Here is an 8,569-nt window from a genome sequence, read left to right on the forward strand (position 1 = left end):
CTATATTTCTCCATTTAGTACTTCTGTAATAAAAGAATTATAGAAGGGTCAATTAAATAAATACAAAACCTAAATTTATAAACTAAATTTATAAAAACTTTATACTTTATATATTGTAGTAAACCGCAATAAGGCTTTATGTCATAGTTTTAACTTAAGCCATGATACTGACTTCAGTAAGATAAATCTAAAAGTCGCTAAAATTTATTGCTGTGAAAACAACTATTTCTTATTTTGTTATATATAGTATTTTTGTACTTGCATGATAAATTATATTTCCTTTTTTTACATTAAAATGTTAAATTTGAAATAAAAATGAAAGAAACTATATGCTTTCAAACAATATTACCATCAATCACATACTTAATATGACATATGCTAACTTTACTATGAAAAGAAATCAAAGTCATAATTAAGTTACGATTGTGAAATCTGTCGGAGTTAGCCCTTTAGTATGGACTGAAAACTGTCATTATTTAGCATTCGCATTGTTTACTTAAGGTGTCTATTAAAGTATTGGTTGTGACTTTTCATTAAAGGAATATTCCACTATTTGTTAATGCAATTTTGATATAAAGTGTCCCTAGTAATAAGATCTGTATCTTATTACGTTTACTTTCATACTTTGGTCACAGTCTAAATATTCATTATTTTTCAAATCATGCCGTCCATCTATTATCTTCTTAACATCAACTTTGTTATTAATATCTGTATTAATAGTTTCGTCAAGGAAATGAAAAAAACTGATGTACTTTCATTAATTGATTATAATCTTCTTTTCAAATTTGTAAGATCTTACTATCAAGAGAAATCATCCAACAATTTGTTTAGATTGCTCACATCAGCTGTAAGCAGAGACAAAAGGAGTCTAAAATGCGATTCAAATTTCGCATCTGACCAGACTGCAATGAGCATTTACTCCCTCCTCGTAACTACCTTAAATGAAAACAAAATGTTTTATTTTCAATCTATATAGTCCAATATATATACATATGTTCCCTACACAGAGTGAAGAGCGTAATTATTGACACAGAGAGTATGTTAAACTTTATTTGGAATTTCTTCACCTTTAATACTAAACTATCTTCTGTTGATATGATTGTTAGTATAGCATTACGACTATACTAACGTGCCGTTCTTGAGATAACATGTAAGGATTGCAAGACGAATACATGTTTAAGGGAGTGGATAGGTGGGGTTATGGTTCAGGGGATAAAGGAAGTGGGGAGGGGCGATATATTTGAAACCAACCAAGGTTTCAAGGTTCCAAGAATGCTCGGGTCTATGTCGCGGAGCCAGTCGTCGAAGACGAGCAAGCGCCGTTCAACATCCCCCAAAGGGGTCACACAAGCAGGTATGTGTTTGTTTGCCATTTGTCGTTTATTACTGCTGATTCTAATGATGTTTGGCTTGAAAATCAAATTCTTGCACCGTTATTTGATCCATTAATACTAAACTATCTTCTGTTGATATGATTGTTATTATAGCATAATGACTTAATGCATCAATGTGTCTGCTTAATCTGCTGATTCTAATGATATTTGGCTTGAAAATCAAATTTTTGCATAGTTATTTGATTTATTAACCATCTAGTTTTATTCTTTGAACGCTTCGTCTTTATCTTTTGCAATCACCACATCATTTTTACATCATCTATATACAATAAAACAATACTTATATTAATTAAATATTTCTCTTGCAAAGACGAGCGGCAAATGATCTTGATAATGAGCAAGTTCTGTGGCTTTAACAATTAAGTTTTTCGGTATATGATATGCTTTTTCTTGATTTGTTTTTGTACCGAAGGCGAAGCAGCTCTACTAGCTGCTACTTGTGAAAAGATTGGAATGAAATTGTTATAATAGTTGACCTTACCTATAAAGGTTTCAAGTTCTTTTGCATTTTTTGGCTTAGGTAAGTCTTTTACTGCTGCTACTCCTTTCTGATCTGGTAATATTCCTTTGGCACTTAAATGTCGACCTAAGTATGTAATCAGGCTTTGTAGGAATTCGCTCTTAGATCGCATGCATTTAATACCACTATTTTGTAATCGCTTCAAGACTTCTTCCAATCTTTTTAAATGTTCCGCATCTTTTTGTGCTGATATAATGATATCGTCAATATAATTTCCAACTCCTGGAAAATCATTTAGTATGCTTTCCAAGTACTTTTGAAATATGGCGAGGGCACTAGCAATACCACAAGTCATGCGCTGATACTGATACAATCCGTTTATTGTATTTACTACCAGTACATTTCTTGATTTTTCATCTACTACAAACTGCATGTAAGTCTCTTTTAAATCAATTTTAGAAAACCTTTTTCCATTTCTGATCGTTTACCTAAAACAACTGCTCTCGCATTGGTAGAAGGAATTGATCAATGTTAATTTGCTTGTTATCACCTTTCAAATCTCCACATATTCTTATTGATGAGTCTGGTTTGTTTACCGGAAGTATAGGAGATGTCAATTCGCTCAGCTTCTAATTTAAATCTTTCCATTAAAACAAATGGAATTGGTCTGCTTTTGTTAAAAATTGGGTTGGCCTTTTCTTTTAGTTTATTTGATGCTTTAAAATTTTTCACTGCTTCTAGTTCGTTATCAAAAACGTCATTATATTTTTCACATAAGGCTTCAATATTAATATTTTGCCTTTCTTCTATTGTTGCCACTTGCTGAATTTTAAATTTGAATATTTTAAAAAGATCTGCACTTCCATTTGCCCAGCGGTTTTAATTGGAGAATTCCCATATGCAAATATTTTTTGATTATATTTTTTTAATGGAGGTTTACCTTATTGCTCATAGGTTTTATATGAGATTATTGAGATTGTTGCACCACAGTCTAGCTGAAACTTGATTATTTTATTTAGAATTTCGATATCTACAAATTCTTTATTATTGTCTTCATTAAATTTTTCAAGAGAATGTATTGTTTGTTCAGTTTTTGATTGGCACACTGGTGCTATGTGACCAATTTTACCACACTTGCAACATGTTGCTTTTTTAAACTTATAATTAAACCGCTATTCAGAAATGAAAATCTCAATGGTAAGAACAGGAAACTAATATATAACCAAATAATTCGTTCGTCACTTCTATATGGTTGTGTAGCGTTTAGCAAAGCTTCAAACATTACTATTCACCAGCTAGAAATTACACAAAGCCAGGTTCTGAGAAGACTTTTCAAAGTTCCATGGTACATTAGCACGAATGACATCCTCAGGGATATCAAGATTGATCCCATCAAAAAATACATAAAGGATAGAACTCTGAAATTATTTGCGAAAACTGACAGACTTACCAACACCGCGTTAATAAATCTCAAAATGGTTACTGGCTCCTCGGGGAGGTATGCAGATCTGAGGTCAATTATTGCTTTGTTTGATGATGTGATAAACAATAATCTAGTCAAGGTGTAAAGGGGGTTTTGAAAATACCTTGAGTTAAAAAAGAGTATAAGTGCTTAAGTGCACTAGCTCAAAACAGCTTTAACATAATACTAAAAAAAACCAGAGAATGATTCAAATTTTTGATCTTGATCATTTTGATTATTTCATTATCAAAACTTTTATTGCATTCCTCTGACCCACACTTAAATTCGCAATCTCTTGCCATGCCTCTAAGATCGGCTACATATTCTTTGTATTTTTGAGCTGTTGCCTTTGTTTACCTAAAAAAATCATAACAGGCAGCTATCACGTGTTTTCTCTCTCTATAATGATCCCCTAGCAACTCCATTAATTGCTTATATGGTTGGTTATCTAAGTTTTTGCAACCACACAATTATTTTAATAATTCGAAGGCTTCACTTCCTACCCATGATAGAAGAAAAGCTTTCTTTTTCGTGTCATCGTTCACCATGTAAGCTGTAAAATACTGTTCCAGTTGCTGGAAATAGGAGTCCCAAGTTCCTTTTTCATTGCTAAACGAATGGAACATAGGCACACCGCCTTTTGAAGTGATGAAATTCGAATCTCCGCCACGCTGCTCTATTAATGTTTGCATCATTTGCTGCTGCATTATTATTACCTTTTTAAATTCATCTTGCTTTATTAATAATTTCCTTCAAAATCCTTATGTCCATCTTTACGTGGTTTGATTGATCTGTATTTTATATTCAGTTCATCTCTCTTTTTTTTTACATGTTCATTCCATCTCAGCTTTGCATCCAACGTCATACCGAGGTACTTAGCCGTATTAGAATGTGGAATTTGTATTCCATCAATGTAGAGGGGCATAAATCTGATATTTCCGTTTGTAAAATTGACGTGAACTGATTTATAGTGGTTAAGTTTTATTTTCCACTTTTCAGCCCAAGCGATAATGTCATTGACAGAAGACTGCAGACGCCTGGCTGCTGTTAGTTCATCATCTCCAATCGCTAGAACAGCTGTATCGTCAGCGAACGTCGCTGTAAACGTCGCTGAGCTCGTTGGCAAATCATGTGTGTATATTAAATATAACAAAGGACCAAGTACACTGCCTTGGGGTACCCCAGCGTTGATTTTTTGGAGTTCACTGTAATCGTTTCCATGCTTCACACGGAAGTAACGATTGGTCAAATAAGAAGAAACCATATCAAATACTCCAACGGAAAAATGTCTCTTATTTTTGTTAGTAGACCTGTATGCCAAACTTTGTCGAAAGACTGGGATACGTCTAAGAATACTGCTGAACATACTTTCTTTTCCTCAAGGGCAGTTTCGACTACGTTTGTGATTCTGTGGACTTGATCAATGGTCGAGTGATTACACCTGAATCCAAATTGATGCATATGTATGGTCTGCTGTTGTTCAAGTAAAGGCAACATCCGTTTGAGCATAATTTTTTCAAATACTTTTGAAAGCACAGGTAGGAGAGCTATTGGCCTATAGGAGCTAACCTCGTTTGCATCTTTCCCCGGTTCAAGGACCATAATAATTTCTGAGACCTTCCACAACGAAGGGAGATATTTCAATCGTAGAACAGCATTGAAGATGTTAGTAACTTTAACTATGCAGTTAGCTGGGATTTCTCTAAGAAGTTCTGCAGTTATGAGTTCATATCCTGGTGTTTTTCTTAGCTTAAGTTCGTTCTTTATTATCATCATTACTTCAAGCTCGCTAGTTGGCGGCAAATTGTTTATGCTATTAGTACCCAGATCACAAGTTTCAACACTATTTTCACTACCAGAAATAGAGAATACTTTTGTTAAATGTTCAGAAAAAAGTTCAGCTTTTTCTTTATCACTATTGGGCCATTGGCTAGTGAAGGTCTTTATGGGTGCGTTATAAGAGGCTGGCCGTTTTATATTTCGAGTGCATTTACACAAGGAGTAATCTGTGCTGCGATCATTGGTCAAATCAGACAAGTATGAATGGAATTGTTTATTTTTAAAGCGCTTGATCTCAGAGGTAAGTTCTTTAGTCAGCCTATTTAAATTAGCTTTAACTGCTGGGGATCTGGAGTGTTGCCACTTTTTCCTTATTTTAAGTTTTTTTGGTAGTAGTTCTAATATGGCCGTTGGATATCTATGCGAACAGTTTGATTTCTTCCATATAGGAGTGCTTAAACTCGCGGCTTGTTGAAGCTTTCTTGTAAGGTCTATAATTTCGAACTCCACATCGCCTTCACCGTAAATTTCAGTCGAAGCCGAAATATTATTAAAAAAGAATGTTCTAAAGTAATTCCAGTCAGTTGACTTATTGACAATTTTAGTCGTCACGTTGTTAACAATAGGAGAGCCATATGTAGTAAGGTATACCGGGGAGTGGTCAGAGTTAAGTTCGGTTTCGTCTTAGATTTTAAGATTGTATGTTAAGACTTGCTTTATGATGAAGAAATCAAGGAGGTCTGGTATTTTTTCAGTATCAGTTGGCCAATACGTAGGGTTTCTGGATGACATGCATTCACAGCCAGTTTGTTGTATCGCTTTTAGAAGTTCTCTCCCCTTGGTTGTGATTAGACGAGAATCCCAATGCGTATGCTTTGCATTGAAGTCACCGCCCATGATGAAGCGGTGTTTGTGCATTTCAATAAGATGTTTGTACTGCTCTGTTTTAATTTTGTGCCTTGGCGGGCTGTAGACAGAAGTAATTTGTAATTTACATTGCAGATCAAGCGTAATGGTTATCGCCTGAAATTCTTCATTGGAGATTATTTTGGATACGAAATACTTAAAAGATTTCCGAATTAAGGTTCCACTTCCTCCTCGAACGCAATTACTGGGATGTACTACGTGATGAAACTCGTACTTTTTAAATTTTAGGTATAAATGATGTGTGAAATGCGTTTCAGTAATAAGGCAAACATCTATTTCTCTGGCTGCTAAAACAAGTTCAAGCTCTCTAAAATGATTGAGTAAACCATTAGAGTTCCAAAGCATTATTTTTAGTAAACTTGACATTATTAATTAAGTTATCTTTTTTTGTTCTAACTTAGTAAGCCTCTCATCTAACATTTTATATTAGCTTTCTTGTAGAGTTAAATTTTCTAATATTTGGTTAAGAATTTTATGATTTTCATCAGGCTGGGCGTTGGATCGCACCATTTCAGCGAACGTTGGATTGTTTTTGTTAGTAGGTTTTAAGTTTTTGTTTATTAAATTAGATGGTTTATTATTATGTTGATTTTTGGTCACTTTATTTTGCTGGAGATTTCCATTCTTCTCTTGAATTATTTTATTTCTTTGTTTTTGGAGCTCCTTAGCCACTACACAACCTCTGTAATTGGCCGGATGTTCTTCTCCGCAGTTGCAGCATTTAGATTGTTGCTGATTAGGCTTTTTGCATTCTATTATCTTATGGTTGCCGGCACATTTAACACATCTGGCTATTTTGCCACAATAGTTTTGAGTGTGACCATATTCTTGACATGTTTTACATTGTGGTATTTTTCACGACAAATACCGTTTCTATTTTAATTACACAATTCAATATAATTTTGATTTCGTGTATTTTCTTAATATCTTCGGACGCATCAAATGTGAGCATAAACATGTCAAGTGGCTCTTTTGAGAAGAATTACATCAGTGAACTATTAATAGTGAATAAAAAGAAAAAGAAAACTTTTCTTTAAATTATATAAATTAAATATTATAAAATAATTAATATTAATGGATAGATGATAAAATAAGTGAGTCAATTAAATAGACTGCTATGAATTTACTATGAATATATTAGTTAGATTATTATAGTATTGCTAGTTCTGATGGAAATAAGCGTTTCAATCTTCTGTTGTGTGTGGCTTCGTCATTAGGTAACTGCCTCATTGTTGGGTTAGGATGGAAAAGTAATCCGTCTGTGTGCTTTTTGCTATTTTTTCGGATAACGTCTGCAATGAAGGGTATCTTTAAATCGCGATGAATGTCATAGTTTGAGATGTACCATTCAGCGTTGATGATAGTCCTAAGTATTTTTGATAGTAGTGTTTGCAGTATTTAAATGTTGTATTTGCATGCTGTGCCCCATATTTCGGTTCCATATTTCCATATTGGAGCGATTACTGTTTTATATACTAGTAGTTTATTTTCCACTGTTAGTTTTGATTCCGAGCAGAGTAGCCAGTACAATTGTCCAAAGCGACGCTTCATTTCATTGCTTTTAGCTTTAATATGGTCTTTCCAAGTTAATCTGCTATCAATAGTAATGCCAAGGTAATTTGCCTTTGTGTGTGTGAAGAGTTTGTCATTGTTAATTTTTATACGTTTTAGGTCACATTTTTTATTTGTGTAGATAACATGAACCGTTTTGCTTGTATTTATTTGAACTCCCCATTTGTCGAACCATTCGAGCGTTGCGTTTAGGTAATTCTGCAAGTTGTCTGTGGATATGTTAAAATTTTTATTAGCTGCAATTAGGGCTGTATCGTCTACAAAAGTTGCTATCAAACTTTGAGGATCAGAAGGTATCGGGACATCAGCCGTGTATAGCAAGCAGAGTAATGGACCTAGTACGCTTCCTTGGGGCACACAAGCTTTCATTTGTTTAAGTTCGGAGATTGAGTCTTTATACTTCACATAAAAGTATCTATTTTGTAGATAGCTCTTAAGTATGAGGTAAAAGTTTGTTTGAAGAAGCTCTGATAGTTTAGTTAGTAGACCTCCATGCCAAACGCTGTCGAAAGCCTTTGCGACATCTAGATATACCGCCGAGGAAAATTGTTTTGTGTCAATATCACTAGTTATTTTATTAACAACTCTGTGAACTTGTTGTATAGTCGAATACTTTTTCCGAAAGCCGAATTGATGGTCAGGTATAAGTTTTTCTTTATGGAGAATCGGTTCTAGTCTTGATAAAATTATTTTTTCAAACAATTTTGACATAACTGGTAATAGGCTAATTGATCTGTATGATTTTGTTACAGATATGTCGTTATTTGGTTTAGGTATAGTGATTACTTCTGCTACTTTCCAAACTTTCGGAAAATACTTAAGGCGAAAAGCGCAATTAAATAGATTTCTCATATATACAAGTGCTTGAAGAGGCAGCTCAGTCAGAATCTTTCCTGTGATACTATCATATCCCGGTGATTTTTTTGCTTTAATTTTATTTTTAATAGTATTCTTAATCTCTGTTATTGAAATTTT

The sequence above is a fragment of the Teleopsis dalmanni genome, chromosome 1, assembly GCF_002237135.1.
Source record: "Teleopsis dalmanni isolate 2A chromosome 1, ASM223713v2, whole genome shotgun sequence".
Taxonomy (NCBI): Eukaryota; Metazoa; Arthropoda; class Insecta; order Diptera; family Diopsidae; genus Teleopsis; species Teleopsis dalmanni.